An 18,539-nucleotide genomic window follows, 5' to 3' on the forward strand; every position below is an offset into this window, starting at 1 on the left:
ACTAATTACCCAGAGAGAGGCATCCATCTTCTAAAAAAAGAGGGAAAACTACCAGCTATGGCCACCAACTCACTTCTCACAGTAACAACAATATAGGAATGGGTGTGGGTCATAGAAAAAAACGATGAACACAGAAAGCTGAACTAAAAACAGACGAAACTGAGCAAAGCAGCTGGCGTTGGAAGGCTATGTGATGCCTACAACGCTAGAAAGAGGGGAGGCATGGTTTTATGGGGAAGCATAGTTTAATAGAAGAGTCCAACACAGTCAGGACCAACAGATAAACGTCACTAAAATGGTACACCTAACCTAATCACACTATCATTGTTTGCAGTCCCCACTATAGGGTTGTGGTGTCCAGTATAGTTGCTTTGCTGTACTACTGCCCCTTGGACACCCAGGTCAGAGTCTGGGTCACCCTCTGTCTGCTGTAGCTCTTCAATGTTCCATTCTTAGAATTATGCATTCTAATTCTATGGTCATATCTAACAACTGTGACATCATAAACCACTGTACCGCGACAACCTAATTCCAACAGTCTAATCAAACATTCCAAACATCAGATTTCACCTATCTCTTTGGAGAGAGGCTTCTTTTTCAATTCGCTCTGATTTTACTCTTCATTATTGAGAAATGTGTTACTATTGTTATCTGAGTGGGTGTTTTGGCATTACACATTGGAGTCCCAGATAGCGAGGCTCTTTGTAAGGGTCGGTTGCCTGCTATGATCCCAAAGCAGTGGGCCAGCACCCCACCTATCAACATCGACACACACACAATTCTAAGAAACATCTAACATCGCTGGACATGGAATCAGGCCACTATCGGAACCCACTTCTCACCAGACCACCAGAGATAGTACGCCCAGCTTTTGAGCCATGTTTAGAAAACCTCTTACCCGGGTAACTGAGCTCAGGAGTGAGGAAAGAGAGGGAGCGGCAGAGCCTGTCTGGAGGACGAAGGTTGACGAGGTCCATGGGAATTCTGAGAGGATGGAGGCTGCAAGATGTGTGTTCTGGGGCACCTCTGCTCACATCTACTGTCTGTTGCGCGGCATGGGCCTGATCAGTTTCCGGTGGCTTCTACAGGTACAGTGATGTGAAGGGGCACTGGGGGCATGAGTCTATAGGAGAACACCACAATGTTACACAAGCAACAAGGCAATAAGATTGATAAAAAATTGCACTTTATATGTAACTTTTCTTCTATTCCATGGTGAATGTGTCAGAGGTGGGAGATGGACAAGAGAAGAAGGGTGTTGAGTGGGAAACTGTCAACTGTAAAGCAAGTGAAGCTCATCCAGTATCAATCTCCCAATGCTTCACCAAGAGAGTCCGTCGCTCTCATCAATATGGGTCATGCTTACATTTGGAATTAAATTAGCTAATAAAATATACTTTTTCTTTGCACTGAATTTTTCCAAAAAATAATCAGTCGTTTGAGGAAGGTTGAAAATATATAAACACTAAAAGTAGGCTAAATATTCATATGTGACAAAGGAAGGGTACATGCAGGGGTGGACAGGGCTGGTGAATTTTAGCCTGATGGGGGCCTCAAGGAAAAAAATGGGCCGGTGTGTTAGAAATGCCAGAGACTCTTTTTTATCCCAGTTGTTCCCTGCGTACATCAACAACAGTGGAGGCTGCTGAGTGGAGGACGGCTCATAATAATGTCTGGAACGGAGTGAATTCAATGGCATCAAACTATGTGTTTGATGTATTTGATACTATTCCACTGATTCCGCTCCAGCCATTACCACAAGCCCGTCCTCCCCATTTAAGGTCCCAACAACCTCCTGTGATCAAGAACCATTGAAGCTGAGGTTCTCTGATGATGCCCACCATTAGAACATGCCTCACCTATAGAGCTGTGCCTGTGAAACCCTACCACCTGCTGGTCTGTCAGTGTGAGTGCACCTGGCTGCAGGGGACAGGTATGGTGCATTCATCACCAGGACTAACTACTACTCTAACCCAGGCCATTTCACCCAGAATGGAAACACTGGAATTAGCTGAAGTTGGTTCTCATTAGCACCTCTCCCTAAAGCTAGGAGTTTTAAATGAGAATGCAGGAGAGCCACTTGCTCATAGTCAAACCCTATGAAACCCTATGATTAACTGGCTCATTGGGAGGAATCAGACACAAGACATAGCCTACTGATGGAGAGTTTAAGACACACATAAAGTGCAATATTAGCATACTCTACACCACCACAGCCTTTATATGTCTTTATTTATAATTTCAGAGTATTGAAGGTGCTGAAAGAAAAAAAAACATAAAAAGAAATTGTAGAAAGAAATTGAAAAAGGTGTAGTGGGTAGTTGCTCAGCTGACTGAAGAGATGAATGCGTCTGTGTGGAGTAGCACTGTAGCGCTTATTTTATCCACTAACGCTAATGCACATTTAACGGTTTACATTCTGTCATTGAAATACCAGCATGACACCTGACAATTGTTTGTAAAACCAGCCTTATTGTTTGAAAAAACAAGCGTTTATTCAGGGACATTTCTAGCATTTTGAGGCCCCTAAGAAATGTTTGGTTGGGGGGGCCCCCCACCTTCGCAGCAAAACATTTTAGTGGCCCCCCTCTTAGCGGCGGAGATACAAAAAAATGTGCAGCTTTAAAGTTAATGTCCTGTAATTCCACACATTTTGCCATAGGGCATAGAGAAAATATTGCAGTTTTAAAGCACATTTTTTGCAATTCTACCCATTTTTCCATGGAGCACAGAGAACATTTGGCAGTTTTAAAACTAAGTTCATGCGATTCTACTCATTGTGCCATCCTCTTCACATTTTGCGATGGGATGGAGGGAACGTTTTGCAGTTTTAAAGCAAGTTTCCTGCAATACTACACATTTTGCCATGACTTATGCCATGTTAATGATATCTGAGTGAGAGTCATTAACAAAATCAATAGGGGCCCCCTGGAGGTCAGTGCCTGGGCTCGTGCCTTGTGTGCCCGGTCAGTAATTCGGCCATAATTACTACAAGGTTTAGATATCTGGCTAGACTAACTTACATAGCAATCGATAAAATGTTAGCTGACATGGGCTTCCTAATTGACTGACTGTCAGTAACTGACATAACAAAAGGAAAACTGCTGATGCACTACCACATTTCGAAATTAATTATCAATTAAGTTGAAACCCGAACTGACTTTTTGGGGTTGGAGGCCCCTAGCAGCAGTGCTTCTGTCACTTATGCCTAGAAACAGCACTGCCTTTATTCCCACTGGGCACAGACCCTAGTTTAACTTCTAGTTTTGATTTACATTTGGTTGAGTTGTCAACTAATGTGAATTCAACGTGAAATCAACAAAAAAATGTCACATCATTTGATTTTTAGTTGGGCGAAAAAAAATACGAAATTCCCTTACTTTATGACTTTTTGCAAATCCAATCAGTTTGCCACGTTGATTCAATGTCATCACATTGAATTTGTTTTGTTGAAATTACGTGGAAACAACGTTAATTCAAACAGTTTTTGTGCAGTGGGTTGTTTGTAAAACACTGAGGCTGATCACTTTTGAGGTATTTAAATCATAGGCCTATTAATTTACAATGTTTTTTTGTTAGACTAATAGACTTAGTTTGTTTCTAGCCTTTTCTTTTCAGGGCATAGTCTCGATTAGTAAATCGCCAGGAACTGATGAATGCATATGAATAAATTTGCCACTATTTTGCCTACGAGAACGTCACCTGGTGTGTATTCATTAGTTTGATTCCATTGCAAAACGTTTTGTCCGTTGCAAAACGTTTTACCATTTACTTTAGGTACGAAACAGAAGCAAACAGAGTAAATGAAACTAATCGGGGTGGGACCTACATACATTTGTCCAATAGGGCACTCTGTTCACAACATAGACATCAGCAAACCGCTCGCCCACACGACGCCATACACGTGGTCTGCGGGTTGTGAGGTACTGCCAAATTCTCTAAAAATGACGTTGGAGGCAGCTTATGGTAGAGGAATTAACATTCAATTATCTGGCAACAGCTCTGGTGGACATTCCTTCAGTCACCATGCCAATTGCATGCTCCCTCAAAACCTGAGACATCTGTGGCATTGTGTTGTGTGATAAAAATGCACATTTTAGAGTGGCCTTTTATTGTCCCCAGCACAAGGTACACCTGTGTAATGATCATGCTGTTTAATCAGCTTCTTGATATGCCACACCTGTCAGGTGGATGGATTATCTTGGCAAAGGATAAATGCAAACAAATTTGTGCTCAACATTTGAGAGAAATAAGCTTTTTGTGCATATGGAACATTTCTGGGATCTTTCGTTTCAGCTCATGAAACATGGGACCAACACTTTACATGTTGCGTGTTTGTTCAGTGTACTTTAAAATGACTAAATCGAAACCGTGTAGAAATTATAATGGACCGACAATCCTATAGTTCCTTGACTGTGTCAAGCTAGACAATGAGGGAGCATCGACATTTCCAAAAACGATGGATAGAGGACAAAAATAGGTTTGACACTCGGCCCTTGGCCGAATTTATTTGACTGGATTTTTTATGCTTGGCATGGTATCTTATCTCAGATATGACCATAGAAATATAATTAATTAGTATTAAATAGTGTTAACTCTATTTCTATGGATATCATGCAATCGATTAGTCTGGCTGCGCTTTCTCCCTCGTCGAGAAAGCGAGCGGTCTGTGGACCTGTGTGAACCTAGCCATATGAAGGATTATCAACACTAGTGGAACAAGCGGTTCGACTTCAAAATAAAAGTTACCCATTGAAAGTGATTCAAACGGATACAAACAGTGGAAGCATTACATATTTGCACTAGACAATGCTAAACAAGGTCGGAATTTTGTTATATAAATTAAACAAAAGACAATTAGTTCATTTGACACAAAAAATGAAAAATTATGTTGAAATTGCACTGTGGATGTATTATACTTTAGAATTGCATTGGGGGCATACTTATATGCACTGTACAGCCTTACCTATGGAACTTGGGTCCATGAAATTGGGTATCAGCCTACTCAGTGACACAAACCGATTACCATTCTAAAAAGGTTTACATAAATATTAGCATCAACGTCGTCATATTAGGGAACTTTAACTGTGGGAAATCACCTCACTATTCATCCTATGCGTGTTAAACATTTTTTCTTTTTTCTTTTTTTTTTAAACCTTTATTTAACCAGGTAAGCCAGTTGAGAACAAGTTCTCATTTACAACTGCGAGCTGGCCAAGATAAAGCAAAGCAGTGCGATAAAAACAACAACACAGAGTTACATATGGGGTAAAACAAAACATAAAGTCAAAAATACAACAGAAAATATATATACAGTGTGTGCAAATGTAGCAAGTTATGGAGGTAAGGCAATAAATAGGCTATAGTGCAAAATAATTACAATTAGTATTAACACTGGAATGATAGATGTGCAAGAGATGATGTGCAAATAGAGATACTGGGGTGCAAATGAGCAAAATAAATAACAATATAGGGATGAGGTAGTTGGGTGGGCTAATTTCAGATGAGCTGTGTACAGGTGCAGTGATCGGTAAGGTGCTCTGACAACTGATGCTTAAAGTTAGTGAGGGAGATAAGAGTCTCCAGCTTCAGAGAGTTTTGCAATTTGTTCCAATCATTGGCAGCAGAGAACTGGAAGGAATGGTGGCCAAAGGAGGTGTTGGCTTTGGGGATGACCAGTGAGATATACCTGCTGGAGCGCATACTACGGGTGGGTGTTGCTATGGTGACCAATGAGCTAAGATAAGGCGGGGATTTGCCTAGCAGTGATTTATAGATGGCCTGGAGACAGTGGGTTTGGCGACGAATATGTAGTGAGGACCAGTCAACAAGAGCATACAGGTCACAGTGGTGGGTAGTATATGGGGCTTTGGAGACAAAACGGATGGCACTGTGATAGACTACATCCAATTTGCTGAGTAGAGTGTTGGAGGCTATTTTGTAAATGACATTGCCGATGTCAAGGATCGGTAGGATAGTCAGTTTTACGAGGGCATGTTTGGCAGCATGAGTGAAGGAGGCTTTGTTGCGAAATAGGAAACCGATTCTAGATTTAACTTTGGATTGGAGATTCTTAATGTGAGTCTGGAAGGAGAGTTTACAGTCTAACCAGACACCTAGGTATTTGTAGTTGTCCACATACTCTAGGTCAGACCCGTCGAGAGTAGTGATTCTAGTCGGGTGGGCGGATGCCAGCAGCGTTCGATTGAAGAGCATGCATTTAGTTTTACTAGTGTTTAAGAGCAGTTGGAGGCTACTGAAGGAGTGTTGTATGGCATTGAAGCTCGTTTGGAGGTTTGTTAACACAGTATCCAATGAAGGGCCAGATGTATACAAAATGGTGTCGTCTGCGTAGAGGTGGATCTGAGAGTCACCAGCAGCAAGAGCGACATCATTGATATACACAGAGAAAAGAGTCGGCCCAAGAATTGAACCCTGTGGCACCCCCATAGAGACTGCCATAGGTCCAGACAACAGGCCCTCCGATTTGACACATTGAACTCTATCTGAGAAGTAGTTGGTGAATTCATATTGCAATGTAAAGCCTTACCCCATTTCATGGACCCAAGATCCATAGGTATCAGCCTACTCTGTGATGGCATTTAAGATACCCAATAATGCAAAATTGCAACAGAAATAATGTTTAATCAGTATTTATTTAAAGAAACAATTTTCCAGAGGGAAGTGAAAAACAGTAACTAATTTGAGCCAATATAGGAAAAACTGAAAAATTATTTTTAGCAAGACAACTGAGCAAGCTCCTGGAAAATACACAAACCATCAACCCATGAACTATTTACAAGAAAATGTAGAATAAAGTAGATTGAAGAATAACACTTGCTCTTTACGAGCCGCAGGCCTTTCAGGCTTTTGGGATTTTTTGGCAGTTCAAGGCGGGCTTTGGGCTGGTTTAAATGTGTAAAGGCACATCACCATTAGGATAATTTAGGTCGTTAACAGCTATGCCAGTCCATTATTGTTTACATTGTGTCTTTGAAGCAGTTGGCTTTTCAACTAAAGTCTAGTAGGGGAGAGTGGGGTAAGTTGAGCCAAAGGGGTAAGTTGAGCCACCATTGTTTCTAGGAAACCATACACAAAATGTATAATTTGACCAAATGTTTAGGAAGAGGTCATAATTTAATGGAGTCTGTGAAGGAAGAAACCACATGGAAAAAGTGGTAAGCAAGTTAGGTCCAAAAAACTGATTTTTACCAAGTTAAATGCATTTATTGTGTTAGAGGTTTCATGATGCTTGTGTCTAAACAAAAGTAGAACATTTAAAGATTGTTCTATACATCAGTTGGGGTCTCTATAAGCTTCAATATGAGGTCCTAAACCTAGCATGAAATAGCATTCTTGTAGCTGTGTGGGCTAGTATAGTCAAAATGTTTGCCTTGGGGTAAGTTGAGCCAATGGTTGAATCCTCCATTTCTTGTAGTCCACAATCACATGCTTCGTAAACAACAGGTGTAGACTAACACCGAAATGCTTACTTACGGGCCCTTCCCAACAACACAGAGATAAAACAAAATGTATAGAAAGATAATAAACACAAGGAATAAATACACAATGAGTAATGATAACTTGCCGATATACACAGGGTACCAGTACCGAGTCGATGTGCAGGAGTACAAGATAATTGAGGTAGATATATACGTATAGTGTACGTTTTGTATAGTGTAGGGTAAAGTGACTAGACAACATGATAGATAATGAAGATCGTCTGGGTAGCTATTTTGCAGTTTTATGGCTCGGGGGTTGAAGTTGTTCAGGGTCCTGTTGGTTTCAGACTTGGTGCATCGGTACGGCTTGCCATGTAGTAGCAGAGAGAACAGTCTATGACTTGGGTGGCTGGAGTCTTAGACCATTTTTAGGGCCTTCCTCTGAGACCGCCTGGTATAGAGTTCCTGGATGGCAGGGAGCTCGGTCCTGGTGATGTACTGCGCCATACGCACTACCCTCTGTAGCGCTTTGCGGTTGGATCCCAAGCAGTTGCCATACAAAGCGGTGATGCAGCCAGTCAAGATGTTCTCAATGGTGCAGCTGTATAACTTTTTGAGGATCTGAGGGCCCATGCCAAATCTTTTCAGCCTCCTGAGTGGGAAGAGGCGTTGTCGTGCCTTCATGGCTGTGTTGGTGTGTGTGGACCATGTTAATTCCTTAGTGATGTTGACACAGAGCAACTTAAAGCTCTCGACACGCTCCACTACAGCCCTGTTGATGTGGATGGGGCTTGCTCGGCCCTCCGTTTCCTGTAGTCCACAATCAGCTCCTTTGTCTTGCAGACGTTGAGGGAAAGGTTGTTGTCCTGGCACCACACTGCCAGATCACTGACTTCCTCCCTATAGGCGGTCTCATCATCATTGGTGATCAGGTCTACCACCGTTGTGTTGTCAGGAAACTTAATGACGGTGTTGGAGTTGTGCGCGGCCACGCATTCTTGGGTAAACAGAGAGTACAGGAGGGGACTAAGCACGCACCCCTGATGGGTCCCCGTGTTCAAGGTCAGCGTGGCGGATGTGTTGTTGCCTACACTCACCACCTGAGGGCAGCCCGTCAGGAAGTCCAGGATCCATTTCCAGAGGGAGGTGTTCAGTCCCAGGGTGCTGAGCTTAGTGATGAGCTTGGAGGGCACTATGGTGTTGAACGCTGAGCTGTAGTCAATTAACAACATTCTCATGTAGGTGTTCCTCTTATCAAAGTGGGAAAGGGTAGTGTGGAGTACAATAGAGATTGTGTCATCTGTGGATCTGTTGGGGTGGTATGCGAATTAGAGTGGGTCTAGGGTGTCTGGGGGGATGGTGTTGATATGAGTAGTGACCAGCCTTTCAAAGCATTTCATGGCTACAGATGTGAGTGCCACAGGGTGATAGTCATTTAGACAGGTTACCTTTGCGTTCTTGGGCACAGGGACTATGGTGGTCTGCTTGAAATATGTAGGTATTACAGACAGGGTCAAGGAGAGGTTGAAAATGTCAGTGAAGACACATTGTCTGAGTACGCGTCCTGGTAATCCATCTGGCCCTATGTCTTGTGAATGTTAACCTGTTTACATTTTACATTTTAGTCATTTAGCAGACGCTCTTATCCAGAGCGACTTACAGTTAGTGAGTGCATACATTTTTCATACTGGACTTACTCACATAGGCTATGGAGAGTGAGATCACACAGGGAACAGCTGGTGCTCTCATGCATGGTTCAGTGTTGCTTGCCTCGAAGCAAGCATAGAAGGCATGTAGACTGGGGAGCTCGCAGATGGGTTTCCCTTTGTAATCTGTGATAGTTTGCCAGCCCTGCCACATCTGATGAGCGTCAGAGATTCGACCTTAGTTTTCTTTCCAAATTCTTTTTTAATATTTAACATAGAAATGCTACCAAAAATTATTTACTGAAACTGGATACAAATGATGGAGTCACCAATGATTGACCAAATTATATTTTGAAGGAGGAAGCAAAGTACTTTAAGCATATGTTTTCGTTTCAGCCGCCTCCATCTCCTCTAACAGAAGCTAATTGTAGAGATTTTTTTCTATTGATAATGTAAAATTAACAGCCATACAGAAAGACTCATGTGAAGGTATGAAAAATGTATGCAGTCACTAACTGTAAGTCGCTTTGGATAAGAGTGTCTACTAAATGACTCAAATGTAAAAAATGTAAAGGTCAAATTACAGAGGAGGAACTTCTGAATGCAATTAAAGACTTTAAGTCCGGGAAAACTCCAGGGTTGGATGGCATACCAGTCGAGGTATACCAAACCTTTTTTGATATACTCAGAGGACCGTTATTAGCATGTTTTAACCACTCCTATGTAAATGGTAGATTATCAGACACTCAAGAAGGAGGTCTGATTTCATTATTACTGAAACAGGATAAAAGTGGAAAATATAAAGATCCAGTCCATTAAAAAAATTGGAGGCCCCTTACACGTCAGTGTTGTGATGAAAAATTCTAGCAAAATATATAGCGCATAGAATTAAAAAGGTATTGTCGGACATTATTCGTTCTAATCAGATTTTTTTTTTTACACTAACTAGTTCTCTAGCAAATTAGTAAGATTGTCTCACCCAATGTTGAAGAATGGCCTTTTTCCCTTTATTCAGATTACAACCTCTCACTTTCAGTTATTTGAAAAGGAAATAATCTCCCAAATATCACTATTTCTAAAACAAGCCATAGAAAGTTGGTTGCAATTTCAATGTAATCCTCCAGAAACGACAGAACAAATAATGCAACAAATATTGTGGTTAAACTCAAATATACTAATTGATAAAAAAATCATTATTTTTTTTTAAATAAAAAATAAAAACATATAATCTTCGTAAATGATATCATAGGTATGACTGGTGGAGTTATGTCGTACATGCAGCTAACAAAAACATATGGAAAAAGAACATTAAAGAACATTATTGGTTATTATTGAGGTACCGATTCCATGGCATAGTGTTTATGAACTGATACGCAAAACGACACCGGATTCAAAACTTAGAATTTTTCAATTAAAATTATTTTACAAAATTCTTGCTACCAATAGAATGTTATTTATATGGGGGATACAATCTTCCCAGCTCTGCAGATTTTGCTGCGAAGAGACAGAATCATTAGATAATTTGTTTTGGTACTGTCCATTTGTAGCTTGTTTTTGGACACAGGTCCAGGAATGGCTAAAGGATTGCAATATTTACCTGGAGCTAACCCTGCAGATAGCACTACTGGGTGATCTGAAAAGTCATAGTCAATCGATCAATAATATAATAATACCTTTAGCAAAAATGTTCAATTTACAATCTGTAGAAACAATGAGAAAAGAAGGATTCAGAACTTTTGTAAAACATCACAGTACAGTTTAAAATGTTATGGCAAATAGAAATCCAATATGGATGGTGTTAAGAGATAGATGGGAGGTGTTGAATGGAGTTGAAGGATGGGACTAATAACAACTAACAACAACTAATAACAACAGGATAACTAATGTAAAGCATACTGTGTCCATAATAAGTATATAGGTTATAGGTTGAGAGCTTTTGTGAAAGAGCACAATTAGAAAGATATGGCATATAGAAGCAAACTGGATGGACATCATGAAAATGATCGGAAAGGTTGAGGGTAGAGGAAGTTCAGGAGTAAAAACAAACAAAATAGAATTATTGTAAAATTGACTGTGTCCATAAAATGTATATGGTATGTATAAGCTGGAAGTAGAGGCCTAAGCATTGTTGTTCACTAGTTTACTCCAATTAGGGAAGGGGTGGTGGGGTTGGAAAGTAATAAAGGGAAATATATTTTTTTAAAGGATATGTATGTATATGTATATGTTATGTATATGTTATGTATTTATATGTATGTATGTATGTATGTATGTATGTATGTATGTATGTATGTATGTATGTATGTATGTATGTATGTATGTATGTATGTATGTATGTATGTATGTATGTATGTATATGAGGGAAAAAAAGTATTTGATCCCCTGCTGATTTTGTACGTTTGCCCACTGACAAAGAAATGATCCGTCTATAATGTTAATGGTAGGTTTATTTGAACAGTGAGAGACAGAATAACAAAAAAAATAATTCAGAAAAACGAATGTAAAAAATGTTAGAAATTGATTTGCATTTTAATGAGGGAAATAAGTATTTGACCCCCTCTCAATCAGAAAGATTTCTGGCTCCCAGGTGTCTTTTATACAGGTAACGAGCTGAGATTAGGAGCACACTCTTAAAGGGAGTGCTCCTAATCTCAGTTTGTTACCTGTATAAAAGACACCTGTCCACAGAAGCAATCAATCAATCAGATTCCAAACTCTCCACCATGGCCAACACCAAAGAGCTCTCCAAGGATGTCAGGGACAAGATTGTAGACCTACACAAGGCTGGAATGGGCTACAAGACCATCGCCAAGCAGCTTGGTGAGAAGGTGACAACAGTTGGTGCGATTATTCGCAAATGGAAGAAACACAAAATAACTGTCAATCTCCCTCGGCCTGGGGCTCCATGCAAGATCTCACCACGTGGAGTTGCAATGATCATGAGAACGGTGAGGAATCAGCCCAGAACTACACGGGAGGATCTTGTCAATGATCTCAAGGCAGCTGGGACCATAGTCACCAAGAAAACAATTGGTAACACACTATGCCGTGAAGGACTGAAATCCTGCAGTGCCCGCAAGGTCCCCCTGCTCAAGAAAGCACATATACAGGGCCGTCTGAAGTTTGCCAATGAACATCTGAATGATTCAGAGGAGAACTGGGTGAAAGTGTTGTGGTCAGATGAGACCAAAATCGAGCTTTTTGGCATCAACTCAACTCCCCGTGTTTGGAGGAGGAGGAATGCTGCCTATGACCCCAAGAACACCATCCCCACCGTCAAACATGGAGGTGGAAACATTATGCTTTGGGGTGTTTTTCTGCTAAGGGGACAGGACAACTTCACCGCATCAAAGGGACGATGGACGGAGCCAAATCTTAGGTGAGAATCTCCTCCCTTCAGCCAGGGCATTGAAAATGGGTCGTGGATGGGTATTCCAGCATGACAATGACGCAAAACACATGGCCAAGGCAACAAAGGAGTGGCTCAAGAAGGAGCACATTAAGGTCCTGGAGTGGCCTAGCCAGTCTCCAGACCTTAATCCCATAGAAAATCTGTGGAGGGAGCTGAAGGTTAGAGTTGCCAAACGTCAGCCTCGAAACCTTAATGACTTGGAGAAGATCTGCAAAGAGGCGTGGAACAAAATCCCTCCTGAGATGTGTGCAAACCTGGTGGCCAACTACAAGAAACGTCTGACCTCTGTGATTGCCAACAAGGGGTTTTGCCACCAAGTACTAAGTCATGTTTTGCAGAGGGGTCAAATACTTATTTCCCTCATTAAAATGCAAATCAATTTATAACATTTTTGACATGCGTTTTTCTGGATTTTTTTGTTGTTATTCTGTCTCTCACTCTTCAAATAAACCTACCATTAAAATTATAGACTGATCATGTCTTCGTCAGTGGGCAAACGTACAAAATCAGCAGGGGATCAAATACTTTTTTCCCTCACTATATATATATATATATATATGTATATTTGCGAGAAAAAATACATATGGGGGATTGGAAGTGATGCAGACAATTACATTGATGGAAGTTACAATCTATCTGCAATAGTAAAGCTGATCTAACCCTTAAAATATATATATATTTCAAATTACATTAAAAAAAATATTTGATGCTTTGCCTGTTTGATGGCTCGTCCGACGTCGTAGCGGGATTTCTTATAAGCGTCCGGATTAGTGTCCCGCTCCTTGAAAGCGGCAGCTCTAGCCTTTAGCTCAGTGTGGATGTTGCCTGTAATCCATGGCTTCTGGGATATGTACAGTTGAAGTCGGAAGTTTACATACACCTAGGTTGGAGTCATTAAAACTCGTTTTTCAACCACTCCACAAATTTCTTGTTAACAAACTATAGTTTTGGCAAGTCGGATAGGACATCTACTTTGTGAATGACACAAGTAATTTTCCCAACAATTGTTTACAGACAGATTATTTCCCTTATAATTCACTGTATCACAATTCCAGTGGGTCAGAAGTTTACATACACTAAATTGACTGTGCCTTTAAACAGCTTGGAAAATTCCAGAAAATTATGTCATGGCTTTAGAAGCTTCTGATAGGCTAATTGACATCATTTGAGTCAATTGGAGGTGTACCTGTGGATGTATTTCGTTGCCTACCTTCAAACTCAGTGCCTCTTTGCTTGACATCATGGGAAAACCCAAATAAATCAGTCAAGACATCAGAAAAAAATTGTAGACCTCCACAAGTCTGGTTCATCCTTGGGAGCAATTTCCAAATGCCTAAAGGTACCACGTTCATCTGTACAAACAATAGTACGCAAGTATAAACACCATGGGACCACGCAGCCGTCATACCGCTCAGGAAGGAGACGCGATCTGTCTCCTAGAGATGAACGTACTTTGGTGCGAAAAGTGTAAATCAATCCCAGAACAACAGCAAAGGACCTTGTGAAGATGCTGGAGGAAACAGGTACAAAGTATCTATATCCACAGTAAAACGAGTCCTATATCGACATAACCTGAAAGGCCGCTCAGCAAGGAAGAAGCCACTGCTCCAAAACCACCATAAAAAAGCCAGACTACGGTTTGCAACTGCAGATGGGGACAAAGATCGTACTTTTTGGAGAAATGTCCTCTGGTCTTATGAAACAAAAACAGAACTGTTTGGCCATAATGACCAACGTTATGTTTGGAGGAAAAAGAGGGTCGCTTGCAAGTCGAAGAACACCATCCCAACCGTGAAGCACAGGGGTGGCAGCATCATGCTGTGGGGATGCTTTGCTGCAGGAGGGACTGGTGCACTTCACAAAATAGATGGCATCATGAGGAAGGAAAATTATGTGGATATATTGAAGCAACATCTCAAGACACCAGTCAGGAAGTTAAAGCTTGGTCGCAAATGTGTCTTCCAAATGGACAATGACCCCAAGCATACTTCCAAAGTTGTGGCAAAATGGCTTAAGGACAACAAAGTCAAGGTATTGGAGTGGCCATCACAAAGCCCTGACCTCAATCCTATAGGAAATTTTTGGGCAGAACTGAAAAGCATGTGCGAGCAAGGAGGCCTACAAACCTGACTCAGTTACACCAGCTCTGTCAGGAGGAATGGGCCAAAATTCACCCAACTTATTGTGGGAAGCTTGTGGAAGGCTACCCGAAACGTTTGACCTAAGTTAAACAATTTAAAGACAATGCTACCAAATACTAATTAAGTGTATGTAAACTTCTGACCCACTGGGAATGTGATGAAATAAATAAAAGCTGAAATAAATCATTCTCTCTACTATTATTCTGACATTTCACATTCTTAAAGTAAAGTGGAGATCCTAACTGACCTAAAACAGGGAATTTTTACTAGGATTAAATGTCAGGAATTGTGAAAAACTGAGTTTAAATGTATTTGGCTAAGGTGTATGTAAACTTCCGACTTCAACTTTATGTACGGTCACTGTGGGGACGACGTCATCGATGCACATATTAATGAAGCCGTTGACTGATGTTATCAGATGAATCCCGGAACATATTCCATGTGCTAGGTAAAACAATCCTGTAGCTTAGCATCTGCTTCATCTGACCACTTCCATATTGAGAGCATCCCTGGTACTTCCTGTTTGAGTTTTTGCTTGTGAGCAGAACAAGAATAGAACAAGAATAGACTGACGAGTGTCAGATGAAGGTTATTTGTTTCTGGCCATTTTGAGCCTGTAATCGAACCCACAATTGCAGATGCTCCAGATACTCAACTAGTCGCCTATGTAGATATTCCATTAAAAATCAGCCGTTTCCAGCTACAATAGCCATTTACAACATTAACAATGTCTACACTGTATTTCTGATCAATTTGATGTTATTTTAATGGACAGAAAAAATGCTTTTCTTTCGAAAAAAAATGACATTTCTAAGTGACCCCAAACTTTTGAACGGTAGTGTATATGTATAGAAACTAATAATAATATTGCAGGGGAGCCAAATAACTTTTGAAATATGAAGTGGAGGAGTGGTAGGGGTCATGGTCGACATGCTTGTCAGAGCTGTGTGTCGATTGAGTGTGGTCATAGTCATTGTCTCCGCTCTGAACATGCTCTTCTGGAAATCCAGTTGGTGCAGAGGGCTGTGACCTGGAGGGCCAGTAACAGAACTGACGAGCACGCTGCCAGACCTTCTCAGGGGCAGGAGAACAACCTGCCAAATCAGTTTCTATACACTGATCTTTATAGGAAACCCACTGATTGTAACAGTTTGTTGAGGGCTGAAAGCTATCACCCGCTTCCCTTGATAAACAGTTTGACCTACGACAATTCTGTCAAACTACAAGTGTAATGGCTGAAGTCAATACAATGGCACTCACCAATGTAGATCCTTCAAACACCCCCAAACAGGGAAACAGATCCCAATCAAAGGTGTTATCACGTGCTCCACTAAGGCAGTTATTTCTCTTATAACTTGTCCTTGTGGTAAAAGCGAAGCGCAAACTAAAAGTAAGAATCTTTGAGCATCATACAGTAACACCATTAGGTGCAAAAACTAGATGTACCCAGTTGCGGCCCACTTTTTGGAAGTAAACCACTCTACTTCGTCCCTTCAGCTATAATGGCATCGAACACGTCACCCTCCCTAGGAGAGGGGGTGACCTTGACAATTTATTATTAAAATGAGAGGCTGCCTGGATCTTAAAATTAAAGACCCTTGCTCCCTTAGGTCTCAAGTAGAGTTTGATCTGAGGCCATACTTGTGATTATTGTGTTTTTGCTATCCATTGTAAATAATGTTTGTAGGCCTATGTAGCCAAATTGTATCTATGAATTAGGGTTGTTGCGGTGACAGTATTACCGCCACACAAGCAGTCATGAGCCATGACTGCAAAATTCCATGTGACCATTGAGTCACTGTAATCTCCTTTTATGCACTCTGGACATGCTTTGGTAGTACCGGTGGTGGAAAAAGTACCCAATTGTCATACTTGAGTAAAAGTGAAGATACCTTAATAGAAAATTACTCAAGTAAAAGTGAAAGTAAAAGTAAAAGTCACCCAGTAAAATACTATTTGAGTAAAAGTCTAAAAGTATTTGGTTTTAAATATACTTGAGTATTAAAAGTCCATGTAAATGCTAAAATATACTTAAGTATTGAGAGTAAAAGTAAAAGTATAAATCATTTAAAATTCCCTATATTAAGCAAACCAGAAGGCACCATTTTCTTGTTTTTTTATTTAAGGATAGCCAGGGGCACACTCCAACACTCAGACATAATTTACAAATGAAGCATTTGTGTTTAGTGAGTCTATCAGATCAGAAGCAGTAGGGATGACCAGGGGTGTTCTCTTGATAAGTGCATGAATTTGAGCATTTTCCTTTCCTGCTAGCCATTCAAAATGTAAGAGTACTTTTGAGTGTCAGGGAAAATGTATGGAGTAAAAATAACATTATTTTCTATAGGAATAAGAGCATCTGCTAAATGACAAATATATATATATATTTTTTTAATGTGTAAAAGTAAAAGTAAAAGTTGTCAAAAATATAAATAGTAAAGTAAAGTACAGATACCCCCATAATCTACTTAAGTAGTACTTTAAAGTATTTTTACTTAAGTACTTTACACAACTGGGTAGGACCCAACTTGCTAACTACCATCAGGCCCTAATGGCCTGGTACTCAGGGCATTATTCTCCCTCTAACCACTCTGACATCAATGCAAATGCAATCGAAAATCACACATCAAACACTTATCATCAAAACAGTAGGCCTATCTACTTTTAAAATTCATCTCACTGTGATGATCAATTTGAAGAAAGAAGTTCAACACCAGGTTCAAACAATGTAAAATGTAGTTGTTGTGGATGTTGTTTCAAAGCCCAACAATGAAATGGACATCACTTTCTAAGGTGATGATTATTTCAAAACCTCATATGCATATTATAGTTTATACATATGCTAGGTTTATGAGCCAAAGCCCGAAAAAAAATCTGATTTCAATTCTGATTGTGCCGTTATACAATACATAGCTTACTGCATATTACACATGGCAGAAAAACATGAAACAAAAATGATTTAATGTCTTTCGTAGGCTACATAATTGGTCTAGCCTATACTCCAAAATTAAACAAATTTGAGTAATCACCTTTGAGTGTTGACTGTAATTATTATGCAAACTGGATGGACCTTATGCTACGCTCCAAAATGTCTATGAGTCTGGGAGAGAACGTATAGCCCTAGATAATGATGTTGATTGTGCTTACAGTTAGCCTACAATTAGGCTAGGGGATTTTTGTTTGATTTTGAATAGCCTAGTAATAGTTTATTTATTTATTTGTCATAATTAATTGGGTAACACATAACCTTTATCTATCTCACCACCATGCGTTTCCATCTCCTCCGCTCTATCCTTCATTCCTTTCTCGAGCGAGCAGACGGGCTGTCAACCGTTTAATGAATTATATTTCGTTGCGAAAACATGTTACTATCGATGTTCCGGAACAGATTTCACTTGGTTTCCCAAATGAAGCACTGGGTAGCTGCAGGGACAGGGTTGGAGAGCCCATGGCGTACAGAGTTTGGGCGGAATATCCCCTGTTGGGCAGCGAGAGCATGCTCCTCAAACAGTGGTTGATGCCTGGAGTTAAATAAATGTTCTTATATTTATTTATCAGCTGCTCATATTAAGCACATGCACTGCTATAAAACCGAAGTAGCCTACAAAACGGACCGGCGGGAAAGCTTGCGACCTCTATTCGATTTTCAAGTGCAAACAGATGACAAGTCTTATTTCTACTAATTTTACATATTAGTAAAGACAAGATTAAATTGAGAATAGTCTGATGGGTGAAAATATGATCACTTGATGAGAGAACAGCTGTGCAGCCTGAGGCAAGGAACAGAGCGCAAGCTTTTTTTGCTATTTTCTCATATCATTAATAGCCTATAGTCGCACCATGCACCACGCCCATATATGTTTGATTTCTAAGACATTCAAAGGTTTGTATCATTCAC

General features: G+C 40.4%; 1 long non-coding RNA gene across 1 annotated transcript; it reads left to right on the forward strand.

Annotated features, from left to right (window-relative positions):
• The first annotated feature begins 600 nt into the window (after nt 1–600).
• LOC121536308 lies at nt 601–1,396 on the forward strand. Its single transcript, XR_005994853.1, has 2 exons — nt 601–1,088; nt 1,229–1,396. It is a non-coding gene; the product is annotated as an uncharacterized LOC121536308 (long non-coding RNA).
• The last annotated feature ends 17,143 nt before the right edge of the window (nt 1,397–18,539 follow it).

The sequence above is a fragment of the Coregonus clupeaformis genome, chromosome 23 (assembly GCF_020615455.1).
Source record: "Coregonus clupeaformis isolate EN_2021a chromosome 23, ASM2061545v1, whole genome shotgun sequence".
Taxonomy (NCBI): Eukaryota; Metazoa; Chordata; class Actinopteri; order Salmoniformes; family Salmonidae; genus Coregonus; species Coregonus clupeaformis.